The sequence below is a fragment of the Dipodomys spectabilis genome, unplaced genomic scaffold, assembly GCF_019054845.1.
Source record: "Dipodomys spectabilis isolate Male_0828 unplaced genomic scaffold, ASM1905484v1 ptg000204l, whole genome shotgun sequence".
NCBI classification, from domain to species: Eukaryota; Metazoa; Chordata; class Mammalia; order Rodentia; family Heteromyidae; genus Dipodomys; species Dipodomys spectabilis.
Window position 1 is genome coordinate 939809 of NW_024870881.1, and position 26668 is coordinate 966476.

Genomic DNA, 26668 nt, shown 5'->3' on the forward strand with positions numbered 1-26668 from the left:
ATGCGGACAGTCATCCCTATGAGAGCTTTCCAGATAATGAAGGCAATAGTATGCTAATCCTTCTTGATAATGCCAAAAGCTTTGGGAACCCCTTGCTGGATGAGAGAAGCATTCTTATCCCTCTCTCTCAGTGTTGAATCATTTGGGTTTCTACCTGGAACAGACTGAACTACCTTAAGAATGGACTGCTAAAGTCTGCCTTAAAATCTGTCCTGGCCCATGATCCTATCTCCCCTGTGCTGTCTGACTTTCACCCAGAAGCAGTGGCACCAGCTGCTCTTGAATGTCTTGACCACCATAAAGCAGTGCACTGACCAGTTTGGGACGGACACTATGCGGGTAGAAGATAGGATGCCTCTCTCCCACTTGCGATTTTCTACACAAAGTAAGTGAAACATTTTTACAAAGATAGAGAAACAGCACAATCAACTCCAGATGGCAGGAGATGGCTTGGAGGCAGCCAATGGCAAGTTCTGTTGGTGAAGGACAGGGTAGCTTTGGGTGTTTCTGGGGTTTTCTGTAGTAAGTAAGGCTGAAAGCAAAGACTATGGCCATCAGAGCATGAGCTGTTTCTGCAGAATTAGCTGAATTCCTTAACAGTTGCCCTTTCTAACAATGGTCAGTCTTTATAAATCCCATGCCAGAGGACAAACAGGTGTGACATTCGATAGGTAAATGCTGGCACTGGCTTCAGGGTGGGGTTTGTTTGTTTGTTTGTTTTTTGCTTATGAGGTGCTGAGGAATCAAACACAAGGCCTCATGCATGCCAGGCAAGCACTCTACCACTGAGCCAATTTCCCAGTCTCAGAGTGTGTGTTTTGAGGCAAACTTTGCAGACTTTCTCCACACCTGTGGATTTTGTGGAACTATTTTACAGACTCTTGTCTGTAAATTGGAAAGCTTATTGCCTCCTTCCGCATGGCAGCAAATTAAACCTTCATTATGTTGAGCCAAAATAGCACACTGTGTTGAAGAGATACATCTTTAAAATAGAGTTGGAGGGAAGGACAAGGAGGAAGATGTTCAGGCTTTTAAACAATTGGGTATTGTAGTTTTACTAACTCAGGGAAGGAAAGAAGAGAGATTCATCTAGTAGAATCAGAATCAGTGATTGAAAACAAGTTCCCTACTATTTATTTCAGTCCTATATACAAAGCCAATATGACTTTGTGGGTAAGTAAAAGCTGCAGAGCTACAGTCATGTCCAAATTAACCAAAATACTGTTTCTGTAGAAAATACTGTTACAACTCAAGCACAATTCCTTTTATGGAGCTTTTTTCTTTTCCAACTTTTTGCCTAAAGTAGGCAAATTCTAAAGTAACAAATTGTTGATAACACCTTGAATAAAAGTCAGGAATTATGGTAGTCTCTGCCATCCTCATTTCTCTTCCAAAGTAAATTTCCACCACTGCTTTTGGACATTTGGTCATGAAAGTTGCTGGGTTCAGTAGATCTGCAATCCTGTTTTTACCATGTGAAAAAAGGCAACTGTCCTACAGCAAACAATACACATCCTGCTGGATGGTAGCTCAGCTTGTGATTTAGGCTGTATGAAGATTAGAATAAAAGATTTCAGGCCTTCTGAGTCTTGAAATTAGAGAAGTTTTTTTAAGCTTCATAATAACCTAATTTTCATCAGTTAACATCTTCATACATCAAAATATTTTATAATAGTTAAAAAGATCAAGACTATCTCCACATGTTCAGCTATATAAAAATCTTGAAGATATCTTAAGTTAAAAATAAGTTAACAAGGCATAACATAGAGTTTGCTAGGCACCAGTGGCTGAAGGATATGATCCTTGCTATTCCTGAGAGTGAAATCTGAGGATGCAATACAAAGCCAGCCTCAGCAGGAAAGTCCAATTAACCATCAAAAAGCTGGAAGTGGATCTGTGGCTCACAGTGCTACCCTTGAGCCAAAAAGCTCAAGGACAGTTCCTAGGCCCTGAGTTCAAGCCCCAAGACTGGCACACACACACACAAAAAAAACCTGTATGGTGCTATTGTTATTTATTTAAAGGTAAGCACATATACACAGGAGTCTTTAATACAAGGATTACATTAAAAGGATAGGAGCCCTCCATTTGCTGAGCATTTGGCGATAAAGAGATCAGATTTGATCTACCTCCACTGTTGCCTTTTTGTACCTTTTGAATTTTGTGCATGTACAGGTATGTTTATTCCCAACAATACATTAAAAAAGCAACAACTGAAAATATCCAAAACAAGAATGAGAAATAAATTATTCATGCTCAAGCTTACCCATAAACTAAAGTGGTGTCTGCCTTTAAGTCCCCAAGCAGAGCCTGGCACAGTGCCCTACATTCAATATTTGTTAAACTGTTGAATAGAAAAGTAATAGCTCATGCAGAGTTTAACAACAGACTCACCCAAAAGAATTATTCAATATATTTATCATGTAAATGGTATTTTCAAAGAATGAAACTCATTTAAGCCAAAACAAATAAACTATGTTGAGAAAACAGATGAAAACTGTCAAAATGCTAACAAAAAAAAGTATACAATCAATATTAGAATCAAATGCTTGCTCGGATAGATTCAATCAGTGAATTTAGAAAGCTGCATGTTTGTAAGCACATTGTATTTGTATATAATGCCCATCCTGGGGCTTGAACTCAGGGCCTAGGCACTGTCCCTGAGGTTTTTTGCTCAAGGCTGGTACTCTACCACTTGAGCCACAGCTCCACTCTGGCTTTTTTTGGAAGTTCATTGGCGATAAGAGTCTCACAGGGTTTCCTTTCCAGGCTGGCAGGAAACCTGATGCTCAGATTGTAGCCTCCTGAGTAGTTAAGATTATGGCATGAGCCACTGGTGCCTTTTCTGCTTTTTATTATGAATAGGGAATGTAAGAGTTAAATCCCATTCACAGGCAACTTCAATTACCGGATTCTTCATTACCTGATAGAAATCCATAAATTCAAGAAAGATTGTCATAATTGGACACTGGTGGCTCACCATGACTGTAATCCTTTGATTTAAGGACCAAAGTCAGTCCTGGCAAGAGAGTCTGTGAGACTCTTACCTCCAGCTAACCACCAGAAAATCAAAAGTGGAGCTCAAATAGTAGAGCTCTGGCCTTGAGCAGAAAGAGCTCAGGGACAGCACCCAGGCCCTGAGTTCAAGCCCCACAACCAATGAAACAAAGGGAGTGGGAACCAGAGAAAGAACTTACAATGATAAGCTTTGTCAAGTCACAACTCTTAGGGTTCAGCTGTCTGCCTTTCTCAAGGCTTAAATTGGAACAATGATCAGTAAATTCTCCAGGCAGTACTGAGTTTTCTCAAACAGGTATCTAACAAGGATGTGGTGTCATCCTAGCAGGAAAGACTTGCACCTTTAGAAACTATGCTAGTGTTCATTCAGGTCTCTTATCCTGGAAGGGTAGGGGAAAGTCATTTGTACTAAGTGCCATTTTTAATGGGCCAGACAAAGGCCCAATGTGAGATGAGGTTTGGGAAGAGTCTAACTAGTTTGGTCAAGGAAAAAGTCATGGTTATCAGCCACTTTCACAGATTTGCAAGCCATCCTACTGTACACATGTATGCACACATACACACAGACACTCATACACATGCACATGCACAACTCTCACATGTGACCTTTCCCTAGGCAGCTCAGCTCTATGGAGTTCCTTTTGGGTTTACCTTCACAAGAATAGCTGATTCACCCCTCAGCACCAAGAAAATGAACATGGATTCAAAAACATTTAAGCTGGTGTTGATGGCTTTTACTGTAATCTTAGCTACTCAGGAGGCTGAGATCTGAGGATTGTAGGTCAAAGCCAGCTCAAGCAGAATGTCCATGAGACTCTTATCTCCAATTAATGATCAGAAAACTGGAAGTGAAGCTGTGGCTCAAGTAGTAGAGTGCCAGCCTTGAGTGATAAAGCTAAAAGACTTGGTTAGGCCCTGAAAGCTCTAATACCAGCACCAAACAAGATAATAATAACAACAACAACAAAGAAACCTGACTATAAATTGCCTTTGATATTCTCTTGTCTTCACTGCTGCTATTTGTTTTTCTCTGAGTACAAAGACTTGGAGCTTGGCCAGATTCATTACAATGATTAGCTCAGAACTCAGAAACCCACCCGGCTCTCATTCTTCCCCCATAGTTTTACCCTCACAAAAGTAGATACTGCCCCTTAAACTTCTGACTAGAATTGGCTTTGTGATCTTTGAACCAGGAAAGATCAGACACAGAACCATACTATTAGGGATTCATCACATCTCTGACAAGCACCTGACAGACTTGCTCTAAGTTTAGAGGAGGTGTTGTGGTATGTTATGAAGTATTTGTTTTCCTTTGTCTACTCAGTTGACTCCAAGTGAACTGAGCCTGAATAATCTGCCTCACCTGTCTACAAAGTCAAATTCAAGGTCATTGAGAAATGTAGTAGGAGCTTGGGTCTTGGGCCTTCCCAGTCAGTACCATGGACAGCAAAACCTCCCCTCCTCTGCCCAGTGGGGTTTTCCTATCAGCAAGGCCTCTTAGCACCAAGTCACAGAAGACAATTTCCATCAGGAGATTAAGAAGGGAGGTTGGGAACCCCAACTAGGGATATGGGAGCTGAGAAGGCTACCAGAAGAGATGTTATCACATGCGCTCAGGTCTATCCTTCCAAGTGGACCTTATGTCACTACCTCAGCCTCAGTGTTCTGCTTTGTAGTACTTCTCATAGCAGAGGGCAATTGTATACCTACACCTTGCTACAATCTGAAGGTTTATGTCTCAAAAACCTCATATGTTAGCCAGATACCAGTGGCTCACTTGTAATCCTAACTACTCAGGAGGCTGAGATCTGAGGATCTCAGTTTGAAGCCAACCTGGAGTGGAGCTGTGGCCCTATGTATTAGAATGCTAGCCTTGAGCAAAAGAGCTCAGGAGCAGTGCCCAAGCCCTGAGTTCAAGCCCCATGACTGACAAAAATAAAAAACCTCATATGTTGAAAGCCAGACCTGCAAGGTGATTAGGATCTGATTAGGTCACTAAAACCATCATCCTTTACAAAGGAGATGCTGGCTACAGACACAAGGCACAACAAAAAGGCACCATCTGAGAAATAGGGAGCAGCTCTCCCCTGCCACCACACACCAAATCTGCTGGCACTTTATCATGGACCTCCCAGTCTCGAATTATAAGAAAGGCATCTATCTCTATAGTCTCTAAGATACTCAGATTATGGCATTTTATTGTGGTGACCTGAACAAACTAAGAGCATCCTCAACTCCCACACACATCTTTTATAACCAGGCATGTCTTACTCACTTCGGCTTCTAGATGATGCCTGGCCAGCCAGAGGCACTGATTAAGTGGGCCAAAGTGAAGCAATGCCATGGAGCTCAAGAACATGAACCACGGAGTTTGCCTCCTAGACAAAAAAAAGTGAAAAACAATGGAAACTTCATCTCCATTTTAAGATCTAAAGTAGAAAATAAGAGTTTTAGAAAGCTTTTTAACTGTGCATGTCAATGCAGGGTTTTAAAATGCGGATTTCATATTCCTCATGAGATCACAAGGCCCTGAGTTCAAGCCCTAGTACTACTCCCCAGATGTTCTTTTACAAGGTCAAAAAAAATTAAAAACAGGTATGAATTTTTTCTTTGTGGTATGTGTGTGTGTACATGCTGGCTTTATGACCTGAAATCAGGGCCTCATGCCCTTGATTAGGTTTTTCACTCAGGACTGGCACTCTACATTTGAGTTATACTTCCACTTTTGGCTTTTTGCTGGTTAATTAGAGATAAGAATACCTCAGATTTGTCTGCCTCAACTCACTTTGACCCTCCATCCTCAGATCTCAGCCTACTGAGCAGCTAAGATTACAAGTGTGACACCAGCTCCTAGTCACCTGCCATTCTCTTGAGTAATAGTAGTCATACTTCTACTTCCAACAAGTATGAATTATTTAAAGTCCTAGCAATGTCATTGTCAGCATCAAGCTTACCTAGAAATGAAAAATGTGCTCTGACAATCGCTGAAACCAAGGTTTCTGGATTCAATATAACCTGTTGGTGTTTTGCTAGGGCCACAATGGTCCATCATACAATTGAAGACATTTTTACATTCTGAGCACACAAATTAAATTCATATATAAGTGCAAATAACACCATTCCATGTCAAGCTTAAAATTTAAGACAGAAAAATATTTTCAGATAAAGACAGGCACAGATTTTTAAAAAGAAAAAAAATGCTTTCCCAAATCAAAAAGTAGGTTTAGCCTGCGATTGACCATGTGCTCCAAGCACTTCCCCAGGCATTGTGATAAACATTCCTGCAGTGAAGAAACAAAGAAGAAACCTGGAAGCTCCACTATCTCAGGACCCATCCCAACCTCTCTTCAAGAAGCAATAAAACAGCCCAGCATTGGTGGCTCATGCCTGTAGCCCTAGCAACTCCAAAGACTGAGATATGAGGACTGCAGTTGGAAGCCAGATCAGACAGACAAATCTGAAAGACTCTGATCTATAACCAACAAAAAGCTGGAAGTGGAGGTTTGGCTCAAGTGGTAGAGCATCAGTCTGATACCTGCTGTGGAAAGGGAGTGTGAATTGCTGGCATGAGCAAACACTTGAGTGTTAACGTGCATAACTTTGGAAGTGCTTCACCACCCTTGCCTGTCTCTGCTCTTTCAACAACTCTCTCACATGGAAACCACACAACTATGCTAGGACCACATGACTCTGCCTCCCAGCCACAGTCACGAGGCTCAGGGCATGGAAACCTGGCCCAAGCTGGATCAGGCAACTTTCCCTCCTTGGAATCTGGAGCTGGAATCCACAATTCTAGGATCCTTTCCAGTAACTCATTCTTATTGTAGGTCTGTTACTCTTAACCAAGGGGAAGTTGACCAAGTCAGGAATTCATCAACAAATCCAGAAGTATGTAGGGAAGCAAAAATCGAATAGGGAGCTGGGCATTATTGGCTCATGTCTATAATCCTAGATACTCAGAGGCTGCAATCTGAGGATCATGGTTAAAAACCAACCTGTGCAGAAAACTCCATAAGACTCTTTTCTCCAACAAAATGTTGAAAGTAAAGGTACAGCTCCAGTGGTAGAGTACCAGCCTTGAGCAAAAAAGGCTAAGTATAAAAGCATGAAGCCCTGAGTTCAAGTCCTAGCACCCAGAAAAATAAATCAGTAAGGTCTTAGTAAGAATGAGTTCTGATTGTTTTGCTGGAGAAGCAAGCACTCCTTATAGTCCATCATTCTAAGGGGGTTGAACTAACAACACTAGAAGAGAATTTTATCCAAAAACCCCATGAGTATGCTCAAAAGCAATACCTGAAGTACTCAAAATAGGAAACAAATTTCTTCTTTCCATTTTTGGTTTGCATTTCATTACAATAAATTAATTTGCAGGGGGCTGGGAAGGTGGCTCAGTGGTAAAGCGCTTGCCTTGCATGCCTGAGGCCCTGGGTTTGATTCCCCAGCACCACATAAGCAAAAAGAAAAAAGCCGGAAGTGGAGCTATGGCTCAAGTGGTAGAGTGCTAGCCTTGAGCTAAAGAGCTGAGGGACAGCACCCAGGCCCAGAGTTCAGGCCCCACGACCGGACCCAAAAAAAAAAAAAAAAAAAGAATAAATTAATTTGCAAAGGCACCTCATTATAGTATTTAAATAAATGCATAGAATGTACTTTGATCTAATTATCACCTGCATACCCTTTCTTAGCTCCTCCCCTTTTTCTCCTCCTCCTTTTAAAAAGTTTTAGTGCATTACCCTCTCTGCGTGCATCTCTGTAATGTGCTTTGCTGATATTTGTCCTACTATCTATAGTCCTCTTCCTCTCCTTACCAGCCCCCTTTTACAAGCATGTCATATTATTACTTTTGTCAGGTTGCAGTTCCACAAGGCTCTTTATTCTTAACTGAAAGAAATAATGATATGAGCAGAGATTCATTCAATTTAGCACATCTCTAACATTTTTGGCAAAGTGCTGGTGGCTCTTGCCTGAAATCTTAAATAGTCAGGAGGTGGAGATCTGAGTATTGCAGTTCAAAGCCAGCCTGGGCAAACAAATATGGGAAACTTTTATCTCCAATTAACAAGCAAAAAGTTGAAAGTGGAGATGTGGCTCAGCCTTGAGCGAAAAAACCAAGCAAGTTTGTGAGGACATGAGTTCAAGCCTCAGTGCGAGCACACACACACACACACACACACACACACACACACACACACACACACACGCTTTGTGAACATACTGTTTTATTATAATTGAGAAGAGTTCTATAATACCTATAATTTCAGATTGCCTCCCAGAAAATGGGAGCAGGCCAGGACAAATGGATCTTACATCTAGTGTATATGAATATTTCATTCCAGTTTAGCTTTAATTTTACAGATCTGGGAAGAGGTTCATCTTGATGAACTTTCTTTATCCAGATGATAATGTAACCTGAAATTTCAATCTATAAATTAAGATTCTTTTAGATCTCAATCTGCTTTTTGGGGTTTTGCTGTCTCTTTCTTTCCTGAACATTGGCGTTTTCTCTAGGATAGATCCAATTAGACACTTTCTCCTACATTGCACTCATGTTCTCTGAGCACTAGCTGCCCTGACCTCTTTAAAAGTCAGATGAATTCAACTTACCTAGGGGCCCCAGCTAAAAATGTAGGTCTCTTAGGTCAGCAAGAATCACTCTTTCCCAAACTCCAAATGGCTTTGCCCCATTAAGCAATTAACAAGCCAACTATAGGCTGTATTCTTAATGTCCGTAAGTATAATGTACACATGAAAAGTGAAGAGAGGAAATTAATATCGATTCTGTTGATAATATTTTATTTTAAAAATTCCTTAGAGTGCAAAGACCCAGGCAGACACTGGTTTCTATTTCAAAGACCACCAAATACACTCCAGCCCTAAAAATGAGTATTATTAGAAATTAGTACAAATTAGAAAATGTAAATTTGGCTGGGTAGGGTAGCTTAAGCCTATTAGTCTTAGCTATTTAGGAGGTAGAAATCAGAGGATTGAGTTTCCAGGCCACCAAGACAAAAAAGAACTTCTTGAGACTCCATCTCAACCAGTGGCTGGGCATGGTAGGGCACAACTGTCATCCCCAAAAGACATAGAGGAACACAAGTAGGAAGATCACATTCCATGTCAATTCTGGCATAAAGCAAGATACTACCTCTAAAATAACCAGTGACACTGGAGGCATAGCTTAAAGTAATAATTAATAATAATAAATAAAACCTGCCCAGCAAGCGGGAGTCCCTAGATTCAATTACCAGAACCTCCTAAGGAAGTGAAGAAGCATCTTGTGACTTCAATGCCAGGTGGCCCATTCACTTACATAATGCCTGTGACTCTTTTGTGCCTTGGCAGCATGGTCTTCTGGCTAAAATAAAGACTATGATCCACTAGTTGCTGCTAGGCCCACAATATCCAAAACATTTACCACCAAACCTTTTGGCTGAACAAGTAATAGGGAAGAATTCTGGGTATTAGACTCATCTTTGTAAAATCTCTGCACTTTAGTACATAAGGAACCTCTGACTTCTCACCAACAGAACACAGAAAGAGTAAAAGCCTTTTGCAGGCATAACAGACCTAAATCAGTAATTTTTCTTTTCTTTTAACCAGAAGTTGGGCATCATGATACAAACCTGTAATCCTAACACTTAGGCAGTAATGTGTGATTGTGTTTGAAGACAGCCTGGGATAGACATCAAAACCCTGTCAAAAAAAAAAAAAAGAAAAAAGAAAAGAAAAAAGGAAAAGGAAAGAGTGACAATCTTGCATGGGCCTGAGTTAGGCAGGTGAAGTTACTTAATATGTTGGAAATGATCTGCACAACTTTGGCGGGGGAGGTGTGGGGGGAAGGAAAGAAGGAGAAAAATGAGGGAAAGGGTTACAAGTTAGACAAGAAATATAATCACTACCTTACTTATGTAACTGTAACCCTTCTGTACCTTACCTTGACAATAATTTTTTTTAAGAGAGAAGGAGACCTCCTTCATATCAGAGACATCTTTTCCTCCGTAGTTGGCTTAAAGTAGCAAGGTGCAAGATGTGAGAGGAACTTACGGAACAGGCTACATGTCAGGAATCTGTGGGTGTCTTAGTCCAACAACCAAAGGAACTGAACTCTGACAGCAACCAGGATTGCTTCAAAGAGACCCCCAAGCCTCCAAGGAGTATGCAACCCCAGTCATCATCCTGACTATAGCTTTCTGAGAATCCTTCCAGCCATCTGGACTCTTGGCCCACAAAAAACTTACGGTATGCTCACAATAAAAAAAAATAAAAATAAATAAATAAAAAATGAAACTTTGGTACAATAAGTGTGTATTCTTTTAATCCAGTCACTAAACACAGTCAAGCACCAACTAACAATGTTTCAGTCAACATCATCTTGTCTGTATGACGATGGTTCTCTAAGATTCTATTGCATGGTGAATGGAAGCAGCAAGATCAAGACTTTGAAGCTTTCTGCATGCCAGTGGATCCTGCCTATAATCTTAGTTACTCAGGAGGCTGAGAGCTGAGGGTCATGGTTCAAAATCAGCCAAGGCAAAAAGAGTCTATGAGGGTATTATCTCCAAGGAACAGACAAAAAATAGAAGTGAAGCTGTGGCTCAAGTGATAGAGCCCTAGCCTTGGGCAGAAACTTCAGGGACAATGCCCAGGCCCTGAGTTCAAGCCCTAGGACCATCACAAAAAGGGGGTTGAGATAGGGGCTGGGGTTGTAGCTCAAGTAATAGAGCATTTAGCTAGCATGTATAAAGCCCTAGGTTCAATCCCCAGTAACAAAGGGAATAAGAAAATTACATTGCTTAGTGATATCAAAGTCATCTGAGACAACAAAATCATGTAAACTCCTCAGTAAGTATCCCATCATCAGACAACATGTGATCATAACTTATTATGCAGCCACAAAATGATTACATTCAATAACATGTCTTCCCATTCTTTTCTGCAATTCACATGTAATTGACACATGAGAAATTACACAGACTTTGCTAATTTGGTTGCCGTTTGTTGTTTTTATATTTTGTTCAAGACCAGGATTCAAATTCTTTTTTTATTGTCAAGGTGCTGTACAGAGAGGTTACAGTTACATAAGTAAGGTAACAAGTACATTTCTTGTCAAACTTGTTACCACTTCCCTTATTTTCCTCCTACTTTCCCTTTCCTCCACCCCCACCCCCAATATGTACAGATCATTTCCAACATCTTGTCTTGAGAATATCACTGTTGCACTGGTTCCCACTTTGTCCTTTGTCTCACCATTCTGTTGTTCCCCTTCCCTTCCCTAATTCAGATAAATGTATATTCAATACCAGGGTACCAAATTCAAATACAGTGACAACAGGAGATATACCATAGGGGGAAGACCATTCAAAAGAAACAATAAATCATATAATACATTTAAAACAACAGCAACAAAGAAAAACCCCTTGTGTCCATGTCTTAGAGTTCATTTCGCTTAGCATCATCTTATATGGTCATATGTACATAGCTATTGAGCTATTCTGCTCATCTGCTAAGATTTTCCTAGACTTATAATGCTCCAGGGTTGAGCCAGTAAGCCTGCTTTGTTTGTGAGTTTATCACACATCATTTTGACTGAGCACAGTCCAAGAAGAAGAAAGAAGAAGGAAAAGAAGAGGAGGAGGAGGAGGAGGAGGAGGAGGAGGAGGAGAAGAAGAAGAAGAAGAAGAAGAAGAAATTTCAAAGTTGCCACACCTACATCACACAGCTCAGTTGATAGGAGTTGATAGCCAGTCCCAAGTTACAATTAGTTGTGTTTAGATCCTTCTGTAATCTGCCAAATGTGTCCCTGGCCTTAATTTTGTAGAAGTGTGCCTCCCAAAAAGCTAATGGTGCCCAAAACAGAGCAACATAAAAGTGAGTATATTTAAATTTTAATAAAGTAAAATATTAAGATTTGTTAGAAAGTGGCCTGTCTTTAGCAGAAGCTGAACAGCAAGATGGGAAAAAATGAATCGAGCACTGGCATTAGAGTGCTAAACTGTGCCTCATGAACATGTGCTGTTTCCTTAGTGGCCATGGCTTGAAACCATATACCCACAGAAACCAAGGACCACACAGACGCTATTATGAGTCCCATTTTATAAAAGTAGGAGGTAACACACAATTTAGGTAATTTGTCTTCAGTTGTAAAGCTGCTAAATAACAAGATCTAGGTTCAAATAGGGGATTATTTTTGCTCCATAAACCTAGATGTATTTCTCTACATTTCATATAACCTCTTACATGGCCTGGACTATTGATGTCTTTGACTTTTACCAATAAAACAACCTCATAAAACTTGCACCCTCACCATAAACATCTCATATAAACTAAAGAGCCCACGGTGATGTCTTAGGTATATTATTGCATTATGCTCAATTGCCATTTATAGCCCAGAAAATGTCCCAAGGACTTTACTCCTAACTTTTAAAAAAAAGGGAGGGTCCAAATTTCCTTGTTCCCAAATAATATTTAACTGACCATCACAGCCAGAATCTAGACAGCCCACCCCTGAGAAGGCTTTCTGCAAAGGGAGTCCACCAAGTCTATTCACATACTTTTAATAGCATATCCATGATTGTTTTATAGAACTACTACAACTTAAGTTTGTGCTAAAGACATCACTAGTGGCTCTCTTAAATTTTTAACCAGAGTTAAAGTTTACAAAAAGTACTCAGACTTTTGAAACAATAAACCCTTGTACCCAAACAGAAACCCAGACATTTTACAAAGTGGCTTGCAGATTTTATTAGACCCCACCTGTGCCTAAAGCCTACCCATTCCAACTACAAAAACTAAAGTCTTGGTAATAAACTTCAGCCAATATGTGACACTTCTAATGTAACCGCCATTTTCAAAATAAAAGCTCAAGGAAATTATTCTGCTGAGTGCCTTGTAATCCTGGCTACCCAGGAGGCTGAGATCTAAGCCAGCCTAGGCAGAAGAGTCCTTGTGTGGCCTAAGTGGTAGAACCAAAAATATTAAAGACAGTGCCCAGGTCCTGAGTTTAAGCTCTAGTACTGGCACAAAAGAAAAATATTCTGTTTTTCCTCTTTTTATTCGACTAGAAAACCAAACAAAAACCATTCGGGAGAGGAGAAACTAATGGGAGATACTGTGAGAATCAACATTGTATGACTACTGAAGAAATCTACTTAAACTCCTAAAGTTGATGTGTTTCGTTTAGAAAAGGCTAGTGCCTTTTACTGAAAGGAAATGAGTTTTGTTAAATGTATCTATAACGCTAACACATTAATAATTGAACCATAAATCTTTTCCCATGTCCCATTAGACATGCTGTAGCACATACACAATGATGGACTGAATGCTCTGCTGGTACACACAGTGGAATCCTGCCCAAATCTAGACGACAGGGGTTCCAAAAATTCTTCCTGGTAGAATTCCCAGCTCTACATTCATAAGACATTCTGAGAAATACAAGTTGAGAGAATAAGGTCTGCATGGATCTTTAATATGTTTTTTTTTTAATTTGGAAATAGATAACAGCAAGCCAAATAGCAATACTGCAGTCAATAAAAAATGTTTTTACCCATCTTGAATTAATAATGATGGTCTCTGTATCATTAATTTCCATTCCCCCCACACACATATACACCTCTCTTCTGGTATTGGAGCTTGAACTCGGGGCCTAGGTATTGTCCTTTAGCTTTTCTGCTCAAAGGTGTATTAGCACATAGACAGAAAGACAGATAGATTGATAGATCACAGAGAAACAGAAAGAAAGGCAGGAGCAAATGTCCTACAACCAACCTTTCAGTGACCCGCAGAAAGGAGTGTCCGCACCTCCGATGGCCCTCCGTTGCTTTGTGGAAATCCTTCCCTAGGGGAGTTCTTTGACCTTTTCAGGCCTGCCCTCACTGGATGAATAAGAGAGATTCTTCTGCACTGATGGTAGACACTACTCACAAAAAGAATCTCAATGCCCAACAAGCACAGTAGTGACTGCCATGCAGCATTCACCTCACCTTGTTTATCACTGATGGCAAGATTCTCAACTAGGAACAACTCAAGAATCAAATCAATGCTGTGTGTGGTAACATACCCCTCTAATCCAAGCACTCAGGTGGCTGAGTCAGGAGGATCCCAATGTTGAGACCAGGCTGCCTACATAGTGAATTCCATGACAGCTTACACTATTTGGTGAGAACCTGACTCAAAGGATAAATAAACAAACAAACAAACAGAAGTCAATCTAACTTCCTTGGGGCTGAAAAGACACCATGCAGAGATGAAATGCAATCCAACATTTGCAAAGCCCTGAGCTTACAGCAATCCACAGAGAATGATTTCTTTGAGTCATTACTATGAATGAAACATTGCACTTTGTTATATAAACATGAATGTACCATGCTCCTCAATCTCAGGGGGCTCAAACCTGGTGGAGATGGGCAACTCTACAGACTGGAAGCAGCAGGCAAAATTTGCTTAATTGAGGAAAACAATCCTGTGGAAATCCACAGGGAGAAAAAAAATTAATTTCCAAAAGGAAAACTGAAATTTAATTTGGCTCATTTCCCCTAGACACTCAAACGGAGGGGGAGGGAAGTAGTTTAAGTATAATCACAACTCACCGAAGAAAAGGAATGAGGAGTTATTACATTAAAATTTGACACTGTGGAACACATCTCTAATCCCCAGCTACTCAAGAGGTGGAAGTGAAAGCTTCCAAAGTTTAAGGCCAGTTTGGACTACACAGTGAGCCTTTCCCATCCAGAGAAGGGGAAGGAGGAGGAGAGGAAGGAAGGAAAAAGGAAAAGGAGAGTGTAGAAGGGAGGGGAAAGAAGGGAAGGGAAGGGCAGAGAAGAGAAGAGAAGGGAAGGGAAGGGAAGGGAAGGGAAGGGAAGGGAAAGGAAAGGAAGGGAAGGGAAGGGAAGGGAAGGCGGGGGAGGGAAGGGGAGGGGAGGGGAGGGGAGAGGAGAGAAGGGGAGAGGAGGGGAGAGGAGGGGAAGGGAGAGGAGAGGAGAGGAGAGGAGGGGAGAGAAGGGGAGGGAAGGGGAGGGTAAGGGAGGGGAGGGGAGAGGAGGGGAGAGGAGAGGAGAGGAGAGAAGGGGAGGGAAGGGGAGGGGAGGGGAGGGAAGAGGGAAAAGGGGAACCAAGAAAAAAGGGAGAAGGTAAAGGGGAGGGGAATGAAGAGGGGGGAGGGGAAGGGGAAAGGAGAGGAAGAAAGAAGAGAGAAGGGGAAGGGGAAAAGAGGGAAAGGAGGGAGGAAGGGAAGGGAAGAGAGAAAGGAAAGAAGAGAGAAAGAGAGATTAAGAAGGTCTGCAGAAGACTGAGCTCCAGAAACATGGCAGCAGGCAAAGACCTCAGAAAAGAGAGTTTTTCTGGATATATAGACGAAGCTGTGTCCCTTGCTTTCCTTGAACCTGCATGCAAGTACTCTAGCGAGTACTTACACTCAGGAAAAGGAAAATCCTGGATCAGTGTTTGGAGCAGGCAAGACAGGCAGGGTCACTTTCCTCTGGGATATGTAAATCTTAGAAATTGCATTTGGGAGGGTTGTGTTTGGATCTTAAAATCCTGAGACAGGAGGATTTGGCAACATGTAGATTTCACACATTTAAAATGGTGAAATAATTTTAAAGTGGCAGCGGGATTGCAAAGGAAGAAAATGGCTTTGGCCTCCAGCATAGAGCCGTTCAAATGAATCTGGATGCCTGCTTCCTCTCCCACCCGGTCCATAACTCCTGCAGGCTCCGCTGACTCTAACACCACCTTCTTAGGGGGTCACACAAAGGCTGTCTTCCTCCAAGGTCTTTCTGACTCTTCCAGGCAGATTTAAGCACTTGTCTGAGATACCTCTTAGATGGCCACACTAATTATCATAGAGACTCAGCACAGTCTAAGGAGGCCTCTCTTCCTGGTTCACAGCTGGAATTTTGTCCTACCCTAGTAGAAAGGACAAACTGGCTCTCTTGGCTTTTCCTCCCTCTCTCTTCTTTCTTTTGTCTCTCTCTCTCTGTGTCTCTGCCTGTCTCTCTGTCTCTGTCTGGTCTCTGTGTGTGTCTCTGTCTCTCTGTGTCTCTCTGTCTCTGTGTGTATGTGTCTGCCAGGGCCCCGTCTCCCTGTGTGTGTGTGTGTGTGTGTGTGTGTGTGTGTGTGTGTGTGTGTGTGTGTGTGTGTGTGTGTGTGTATTTGTGTGTGTCCTGGTACTGGGTTTTAAATTCCCCTAGGTTTTTGCTCCAGGTTGGCACTCTACCACTTGAGCCACACCTTCACTTCCCACTTTTTTTTATGGTTAATTGAAGATCAAAGTCTCACAGACTTTCTTGCTCCAGCTGGCTTCAAACCACAATCCTCAGATCTCAGCCTCTTAAGTAGCTAGGATTATAGGTGTGAGTTACCAGCACCCAGCTAGGGATCTCTTTTAAAAGAATGAGAATCCATTTGTAAGGGGCCCTGCACTTAGGACCTAATCACCTCCCTCCCCACTGCCTCCTAATTGTATCATATTAGAATATTGGAGGATCAAGTTTCAACATGAGCATTTGGAAAGGCACATACATTCAGAGCTAAGCAGCACTCTGTAATGGCTAGACCGCAAATGTCCCCCTCAAAAGCTTATTTACTGAAGTGTTCTCCTCAGTGCAGCTGCCCAAGTGTGGAAAGCTTGGGCCAATGTAAAGATTCCCTCCCTTACCTTGATTTTTCTCAGGCATTTTGTTGACACACTATCCTATGCGGTCAGGTATTTAGCCTCAGAGACTGAGCCCTGAGAATCACTGTTCAAAGCCAGCCTGGGCAGAAAAGTCTTGAGACTCCTATCTCCAGTTAACAAGTAAGAAACTGGAATTGGAGCTATGGCTCAAGTGATGCAATGGCAGTCTTCAGTGAAAAAACCAAGCCAGAGTACGAGGCCCTGAGACCAAGCCCGAGTTCTGGCACAAAAGTTGCACTGTACTCATAAATTGACATGTTGAATTAAAATACTTTATACAAGTACTAAGGATATTTTTTAAGTAAAATAAATTAAATGAAAGGAAATTCATGTCAGAGAAAGAGCATGAACATCCAACTCTCAGAGTACTATGGACCTAAAATGGGAAAGCTGTTTGAGTCTCAAGATGGAGTTACTAGAGCCTAGAACCTTCCTTCATCCAATTACTTCAGGGTACCAATGTCTCCCACCTTCGGGAGGAGTTCTTCATACATGAAGAAATGGCATGGCAGCTAAGTCAATGCTACAGCAACAGGGGAGGGGAGGGTGGATGGATAGAGGAAGAAAGAGGGTAAGGGAAAAGGAAAGAAGAGAGAAGGAAAAGAAAAGAGTTGAGAAGAAACTATCATCTAAGGAATAGAAGAATAATTTTTTGAGTACTTCTTGTTACAAAAGAATTTAAGAAAAGCCTGAGGCATGGTTCAGGTGGTAGTCTCAGCCAGTGAACAAAAGCACTGGATATTGAGTTCCAGTCCTGATCTCAGACAAGAAAGAGAGTGGAGGGAGAGGAAGAAAGGAAGGAACGAAGGGAGGGAGGGAGGGAGGGGAAAGAAGGAAAGAAAGGAAGAAAGAAAGAAAGAAAGAAAGAAAGAAAGAAAGAAAGAAAGAAAGAAAGAAAGAAAGAAAGAAAGAAAGAAAGAAAGAAAGAAAGAAAGAAAGAAAGAAAGAAAGAGAAAGAAAGAAAGAAAGAAGAAAGAAAGGAGGGAGGGAGGGAACAAGGAAAGAGAGAGGGAGGGAGGAAGGAAGGAAGAAAGAGAAAAAAGAAAGAAGGAGGGAGGGAGGGAGGAAGGAAGGAAGGAAGGAGAGCAAGAGAGAGAAAGATATGAATTTAATGTAAACTCTACTCCTAAGTCAAAATGAATATAAAATGGAGTAGAAAATCTGGAAAGATCACAGAAACAAAACTGGAATGAAAACACGATCATTACAGAAATAATGAGGACTGGTGAGATGAAGGAGCAAAAAACTAAAACCAAAATACTAACAACAAAAAAAGGTAAAATAGAATACAGTATTCAGTTTGTCATAGCAAAGTTAAGGAAAACTATAACGAAAACAACTGAAAGAATTCTACAGGAACGAAGGGAAAATAATTTTTTTCTTTATAAAAAAATATGTGGAATAGTAAAACTTGAAATAGAAGAAAAAAGATGTGTGTGTGTGTGTGTGTGTGTGTGTGTGTGTGTGTGTGTGTGTGTGTGTGTATTAGTCCTAGGGCTTCAATTCAGGACCCTGAGCAGTGTCCCTGAGCTTTTTGTACTCAAGGCTAACACTCTTACCACTTGAGCCACAGTTACACTTGGGGTTTTGGGTGGTTACTTGGAGTTAAGAGTCTCATAGACTTTCCTGGCCACCATGATCCTCAGATCTCAGCCTCCTGATAGGTGGGATTGATTATATACACATAAAACAAAGTCCCACCTCTTAAAGGTCATATCAGCTCTTAACAGGGCCACTAGTTAGTAACAAAGCAGCTGAGACTTGGGAAACATTTAAGATCCAAACAACAGCAGGTGCAAACTAACATACATAATCCATATGATGACACAATCTCAAGAATTTCCAGTGAGTCCTCTGTATCTGTAGAGCATGCATCCTGGGATTCCACAACAAACTATAGGTTCTATGCTGAGTAGTTACCACAGTTGCATAATTTTTTTTAAGGTAAGGAGTAGGTTTATTCATCATTCTGGCTGGCACCAGGCCATCTTGGCCCTCCACGCAGTGGGGAAAGGCCTGGGAAAGAGAGCTGGGAAAGAGAGAGAGCTGGGAAAGAGTGAGCTGGGAAAGAGAAGAGAGCTGGGAAAGAGAAGGAAAGCGCTGAGAAAGAGCTAGAAAAGAGCAGAGAGCTAGAAAAGAGAAGGGAGCTAGGAAAGAGAAGAGAAGGAAAAAGCTGAGAAAGAGCTAGAAAATAAGTTGCATAATTCTTTTTTTTTTCATTTTATTTTATTTATTTTTTGTGAACATACTGTACAGAGGGGTTACAATTACATGGGCAGGATAATGCGTACATTTCTTATCAAGCATTGCAGCCTCCTCCTTTGTTTACCCTTCACATCCCTTCCCAGCCTCCCCTCCCCCCCCCACCCAATCCTTCCCCCTCTCCCCCCCCCCACCAACATTGTAAAGCTCGTTTTTTCGACATGACAACTTGTAACAACTTGTAAAGTTGCATAATTCTTAATTGCCATTGCTCCTTTTTTTTTTTTTTTTTGTCATTCATGGGACTTGAACTCTGGGCCTGGGCACTGTTCCTCAGCTCTTCAGCTCAAGGCTAGCACTCTACCACTTGAGCCACAATACCACTTCCAGCCTTTTCTATTTATGCAGTGCTGAGGAATCGAACCCAGGGCCTCATACATGCAAGTCAAGCACTCTACCACTGAGCTACCTTCCCAGCCCTGTTCCTTAAACAAAACAGTATACTATACTATTCAGAGTACATTTGTACTATATTTGGTATTGGGGGGAAAAAAGCAACTAGTAATAATTTAGAAGATGTGAGGAGGTACTATGGAACTATTGTACCATTTTTCATGAAGGAGTTAAAGGTCATAGTTTTTGGTATCCTCATAGGTCCTGAAACAAAGCTCCCATAGATACCAAGAAACCTGTGTATTGAATTCCATCAAGGAGAAAGAAGTTGGGAGGTGTCTAGAGAGACATAATACTGTTTATTTTGTATGTGTGCTAGTATTGGGCCTGGGCACTGTCCCTTAGCTTTTTTGCTCAAAGCTGGCCCTTTAGCACCTGAGCCACAGCTCCATTTCCAGCTTTTTTAGTTAGATATAAGAATCTCATAGTCTTTCCTGTCTGGGCTGGCTTCAAATCATGATCCTCAGATCTCAGCCTCCTGAGCAGCTAGGATTGCATTCATGAGCCACTAATGCCTGATGGGAAATGATGGAAATGAAGCTGTGCTCAGACATCTCAAAAACACTGCCCAAAGACCGCCAACAACAGGGTGCAATCAGAGAATGCCTCCACACGAGAGCCACCTCCAGTTCAGAGGCACACAGCCAAGTAAGATCTCTAACATGAATATAACGAAAAGACAGAAGAATGGAGCAGCCCAAACATCATGGAGGGATGGGAAGAGTGAGTCTTTGACACAAAGTAAAATGAATCAACAAATCCACAGAGAAGCTGTGGTTTTAAAATGACACACCTGTCAGGAATTTTTTTACTAGAGAGCTATGTCATGAATGAAGTTAAGAGGAAACTCAAGGAATTAAAACACCCATTGGCAAAAAGTCACTGAATATGTAGCTCAGTAATTGTGTGCTTGTCATAGGTTCGATCCCCTTCACCCAGGAGTGGACAGAGGGGGCTAGGCACTAAAATAGAGCTGAATTCCAAAAATATAGAGTGGAGAAGCCTTAATAAAAAAAAAGAATTCAAGGTGGACATCAGTTCATGTATTTAAGCAGCCAAGACCAAAAGAGAGATCAGGTAATTGTGGCTAGGGGAGAGGATATAAACACGTAGCAAGGCACCAGTGGCTCAGGCTGGCAATCTTAGCTACTGAAGAGACTGAGATCCAGAAGATCACAGTTCAAAGCCAGTCTGTAAGACTCCCTCTCCAATTATCCAGCAAAAAGCTGGGCTGGAGGCATGATTCAAGTGGTAGAGCACTTGAGTTAAGTGTTGAGTAAGTTCTGAGGCTCTGAGTTCAAATGCCAGTACTGGCAAATACATGCATACATATATATAATGTATATATTATATGTGTGTCTATATGTGTGTATATATGTATGTGTTTACATATATGTATTCTACGCACATGAATACATTCAGCCTTGACAATTTAAATATAATTACATGAGTAATAAGAATTTAGAGGAAGGAGAAATGGAATGGAAGAATGCATATTCCCTCATTTGTCACAGTAGGAAGTCAACTGCCCCATCCAGAATTGAAAACTGGAATCTACAAAAGCAAATGAGATCCCAGTCTTTCTATCATCTTTATTCCCTTCATCTCCAAGAATTTGAGGAGCTGTGCTCGTGAGAGCAAGAAATCCAGTCTAAGTTTCAGCATTTCCCCCTTCTCCTTTCTGCTCGTTTTCTTCTGTTCAATTCAAGTGAAACTGAATTTAAAGTATTTCTAAATATAGTTTTCATTTTAGAGAAGTGCCTTAATTTATATAAAATTATTTTCCCCCTCCTATGAAGAGGAAAGTGTCTTAAATTTTGGAAATGTGCACCTCACATACTGAAGGTTACTTCAGCTCAAGGGCTGGCAAACTGCAGCCTATGGACCATATAAAGTTTTATTAAAACATAGATGTGCCTGTTTTGTTTAAATGCTGTTCATCACTGCTTTCATGCTGCAGAGTTCAGTTGCTGTGACACAGAGCATCTATCTGGTTTGCAGAGGCTAAAATAGTAGTGTGTACCTTTCCAGCAAAAGCTTGCTGACCACTGTGTGTAGATGGGGAGATTTAGGATACAAACTGTTTAGTATTTTGGGGGTTTTTTTGTTTTTTTGGTCGATCATGGGGCTTGAACTCAGGGTCCACAGTGCCACTTCCAGTTTTCTGCTGGTTGTATTGGAGATAAGAGTCTCATAGGGCTGGGAATGTGGCTCAGTAGTAAAATGCTCGCCTAGCACACATGAAGTCCTGGGTTCGATTCCTCAGTACCACACACACAGAAAAAGCCGGAAGTGGTGCTGTGGCTCAAATGGTAGAGTGCTATCCTTAAGCCAAAGAAGCTCAGGGACAGTGCCCAGGTCCTGAGTTTAAGCCTCAAGACTGACACCAAAACACACACACACACACACACACACACATACACACACACACACACACACACACACACACACACGAATCTCATGGACTTTCCTGCTGGGACTGGCTTTGAACCACAATCCTCAGATCCAGCCCCCTAAGTAGCTAAGATTACAGGCATGAGCCACTGGCGCCTGGCTAGTTTTTTCTTTTACTTTCTTGTTACTTATACTTGCATAACATTTCTAGTGAGCATTATTATTTTTTTGGCTCTACCAGCATTTGAATTCAGGGCCTCAAACTCACGTTGCCTGCACACGGCTGGTGCTCTACTACTTGAGCCATTCCTGCAGCACTGATTTTTGCTGGGTTACTTGAACATGGGATATATCAGGCTTTTCAACCTGGGCTGGCTTTGAACTGTGATCCTCTGAACCTCAGCCTCCTTAGTAACTAGGATTACAGGAGCTCCCTACACCCCACTGAGGAGTAGAATGTTTAATAGTGTAATATAGCCATTTCTGTATTGAGAAACGCTTGCCTTCCACTGTATAAAGTAGTAGCTTGTTAGAGACAGGAAAGCTCACCTGGAATCCAGTTCTCTTAGAGGGCATTCTGCCCTCTGAGAAGCTACTGTCTCTGTGGAGAGACGCAAAGAGCTAGTGGTGCTTCTGGCAATCTTTTATCTGAAGAAGCTCATGGTGCCACTGTCTTTGGCAAACAATTTGAGAATTCTGTCCAAATAAAAAAATAATGGGTAAGAGAAGGCAGGAAAGATGGAAAAAAAAAAAAAACCCACAAGAATACTGTTTCTATTTAGCATCTGCCAAAATTACAACCTTCAGCAAATATCACATAACTCATGTAAAAAAAAAAATCCTCATTTACTGAAACTGAAGTGAATGTGTCCCAAGTATCCAAAGAAAAAAATCTAATGAATCCTGCTTGTGTTGAAAATCTATTTCTCAGTTGCATGCTAATTTTTCTGGGCCCAAATAAAGCCTCCTCTGTGTGTGTGTGTGTGTGTGTGTGTGTGTGTGTGTGTGTGTGTGTGTGTGTGTGTGTGTTTCTCTCTGTGTGTCTCTGTCTCTCTGTCTCTCTGTCTCTGTCTGTCTATCTCTCTCTCTCTCTTTCTCTTTCTCTCTCTCTCTCTCTCTGGTTTAAGTAATAAAATGCTTCAGTACAAAGAAGGATGGCTAGAATGTATGAAATCTCCTCAGATCTATATGCAAGAGACCCTATGATAAAGAAGTCAGTCTCAGTCAGGTGCTGGTGGCTCAAGCCTCTAATCCTAACTTCTTAGAAGGCTGGTTCATAGCCAGCCGGGGCAGGAAAGTCCCTGAGACTCTTATCTCCAATTAACCACCAGAAAACTGGAAGTGGAGCTGTGGCTCAAAGTGGTAGACAGATAGACTTGAGAAACAGAGCTCAGGGACATCACCCAGACCCTGAGTTCAAGACCTACAACAGACAAAAATTTTTTTAAAAAATAGAAATCAGTCACATGGGCCTACCATGCTGAGCCTCTGCCCCCCAACTCTAGGCCCTCATTATTAAGCCTTCTGGTTATATGAGCGGCCTCAGGGAGCCCAGTACGGGATGAACTCCTGCCTCTCCTCTGCGCTTCTCTTCACCCGACATCAATTATTCATTAATTACAGACATTCCAAGGGCACAGAAGCCTAATGCTCCAGAACAAGCTATTTCGCCATCAGAAACAAAAAGAGGAAGATTAAGACCCGGGAATTAAAGATTTTTCATGGTTCAAATGTTTTCTGCCTTAAAATAATTAATAATGTTGATTTTTTTTCCCTTCACTGAATCAATGTGCTTTTTCCAAGAACAGTAAATCTTCCCAAATCCAATAGTGATCAGAAGAACAAAGATTTCCAGCCAAACCCTTCTTCTTCTTTTTTGATTAGAAAGCAATGATAATTTTTACAGAAAGGAAACAAAAATCCATAATGAGGTCTGCTTTTCCTAAAAATGCTAACCGATCCACTTGCTGTGTTGAAAAACAGAACAATTTGGCTATACCCCCACATCTGGCTTCTTACACAATCAGAAGGCTTGAAAATCAATTTTCTGTTTTATTTTACAGTCCTGGGACTTGAAATCAGGATCTTGCATTCTCACTTAACCTTTTCTGCTCAAGGCTGGAGCTCTACCTCTTGAGCAATACTGCCACTTCTGGCTTTTTGGATAGTTAATTGGAAATGAGTCTCATAGGCTTTTCTACCTGGGCTGGTAGAATCCTCAGATCTCAGCCTCTTAAGTAGCTAGGATTGCAGATATAAGCCACCAGCACCCATCGAACACACACCAGTCTTAAAAATCGATTTAAACACGTGCACCTCCATGTTTATTGCAGCACTGTTCGCAATAGCTAGGATATGGAAACAACCTAGATGCCCACCACAGATGAATGGATCCAAAAATTGTGGTATCTATACACAATGGAATATTATGCAGCCATTAGAAATGACAAAATAATGGCATTTGCAGGGAAATGGATGGAGCTAGAAGGAATCATGTTGAGCGAGGTAAGCCAAGAACGAAGAGACAAACGGTACATGGTCTCCCTGATAAGTGGATGCTAAATCCAAAAGGTTAAGTGATACGACAAAACTAACAGGACTTAAGAAACAAAGAACTCCCGCTCATCTGGTTGAACCACTACTAAATATCCCCATGCTGCTGATCACAAATATGGTATATAACATGTGAACACTGTTATATATTACAGACTGTGATAGACAATTTGCTCCAGGAAAGTTAGAATGAACTTGTGACTTTGAAATTATGTAATCACTTAATCACAATAAAAAAAAAAAAAAGAACCTCGGGGAAGGGAGGGAGGGAGGGGATGGTAGGGGGAAAACAATGGAGGGGGGTAACAATGTTCAAGAGGAAGTGTACTCATTACCTTACTCATGTAACTGTAACCCTCTGTATAGTATCTTTACAATAAAAAAAAATCGATTTAAAAAGGTACTTGTGAGTCAGGCCTGACACTGGTGGCTCATGCCTATAATCCTCATTATTCAGGGACTGAGATCAGTGAGTGTTCAACCCTGGGCAGAAAAGTCTGAAAGACTCTATCTCCAAAATAATCAGTAAAAACCTGGTCTGGAAGTATGGTTTGAGTGGTAGAGTACCACTCACTTGCACCACAAACCAAGTAAGACTAGAAACCATGAGTTCAAGTCCTGGAACTGGCTGACACACATACAATAAAAGGTATGTGCTCGTCAGATTTTCTGCTCCTGGGACAAACAATTTAAACAAAGAAAGGATTTATTCTGGCTCACTTTCAGAAGCTTTAGTCAAGGTTGGCTGGACCATGGCTTTGGATACAAGGCTAAGTAGAACATCATGGTATTGGTAGGGAGTGCCAGAAACTGCTCACCTCGTGGCAGCCAGGAAGTGGAGGGGGAAAGGCAAAGGCAATCTATCACCACTAAGGATATGACCTTCATGACTGCTTCCAACTAGCCCCATCTCTGAAAGTGTCTACCTCTAAACAAAAGTCATCACCAACCAGCTTAAAATCACTCCTGGGCTAGGAAGGGGAGCAGGTCATGCCAGCATCCCACTATGCAGTTGTCATATGAGCTCCCCAGCCTCTGTTTGTAAATCAACAAGCAAAGCCACAGGACCTCCGATGTCTCTTTTAGCTCTGGCATGTCAGCACGTGTCTGCTCCCATGATGCAATTGGATTAATGAGATGAGCCACTTCAAGAATCAAAGCGACGTTTCCTGGGGAAGAGCAAAGTCATTTTGGAAGCCCTCATCCGTTCATCAGAGACTGCCTCTGCCCCTAAGTGCTCCACAGTCCCCTCTAAAAGCTGGTGCGTGGTGTAGGATAGTCCATGCCAAGACAGAGGGGAAACCCAGGAGCAAGAGAGGTGAAGTAGACTCCGTGAGGCCGTGGCCTCTCCCAGCTGCCTCCTCATCTGCAGAATGGCTGGAGGCTGTAGGTTGATGGTGTGTATATTGGGGGGAGGGGAGCACGGGGGAGGGGGGTGGACAGCGGGGCCCCGGGTTTGCTTGCTCCTGGGCTGCCACTCTGGCCCTGTCCCCACACAGTCCTCAACCCGGCGGCCTGCCGAGCTGGAGTGCTGCTGCTTTTCTGCCCTGGCTGCAGGGACGGGCTGATAGTGGAGGAGGAACAGCTTCGCCTGCAAGCTTGTCCCTGCATGCGCACTGTTACCTGCAGGGTAACACCCGGAAGTTTCCAAAGCTGAAAGAAGTGGATGGTGTCCTCCAAGGAGCAGCTGCTTAGGAGGACGCTGACTCCTCCGCAAAGCCGTGTCCCAAACGCGAACATCCCGGTGCTTACTTCACGCAGCCTCAGACCCGCTCTGCAGACAAGCCAAGGATCACCTTCTACAAGTGCTGAACGCTCAGCGTGGACACCGCTGGAGGGATAAGGGCAGTGTGGCCAAGCTGCATCCGTATCTCCTGGCCTTGTTCCCAGCTTCAAGAAAGTTTAGCGGGAAGCTAAAAACCTTCTAAACTAGGGGGCCAGTGAGCCGGGGAACATGGTCCATCTGCCAGTCAGTAAAGGAAGTCATTAATGTCCAGAGAGGTTGATGTGTGTGCGCATGTGTGCATGTGTGCGAGCCGGTGTGCCAGAACTGGGGCTTGAACTCAGGGCCTGAGTGCTGTCCCTTAGCTTCTTTTTTTCTCTGAATGAGCATTCTACCACTTGAGCCGCAGTTCCACTTCTGACTTTTTGGTAGTGAATTGGAGACTAGGGGCTGGCTTCAAACAGAGATCCTCATATCTCAGTCTCCTGAGTAGCTTGGATTGCAGGTGTAATCCACCAGCACCTGTTGGGATTTTTAATTTGGGGAGAGGAGACCTACAAGGAAGTGTACCTAGTTTAAAGTCCTGAGTATTCTAATCAGTTGACATTTCCTATCACTCAACACTCTGATGTCTGTACAACTTAGTACATTAGAAGATT

At 42.0% G+C, this 26668-nt stretch overlaps 1 pseudogene; it reads left to right on the top strand.

The window, feature by feature from the left end:
* Window positions 1-26214, top strand: LOC122122120 (annotated as a pseudogene).
* Window positions 26215-26668: the final 454 nt, after the last annotated feature.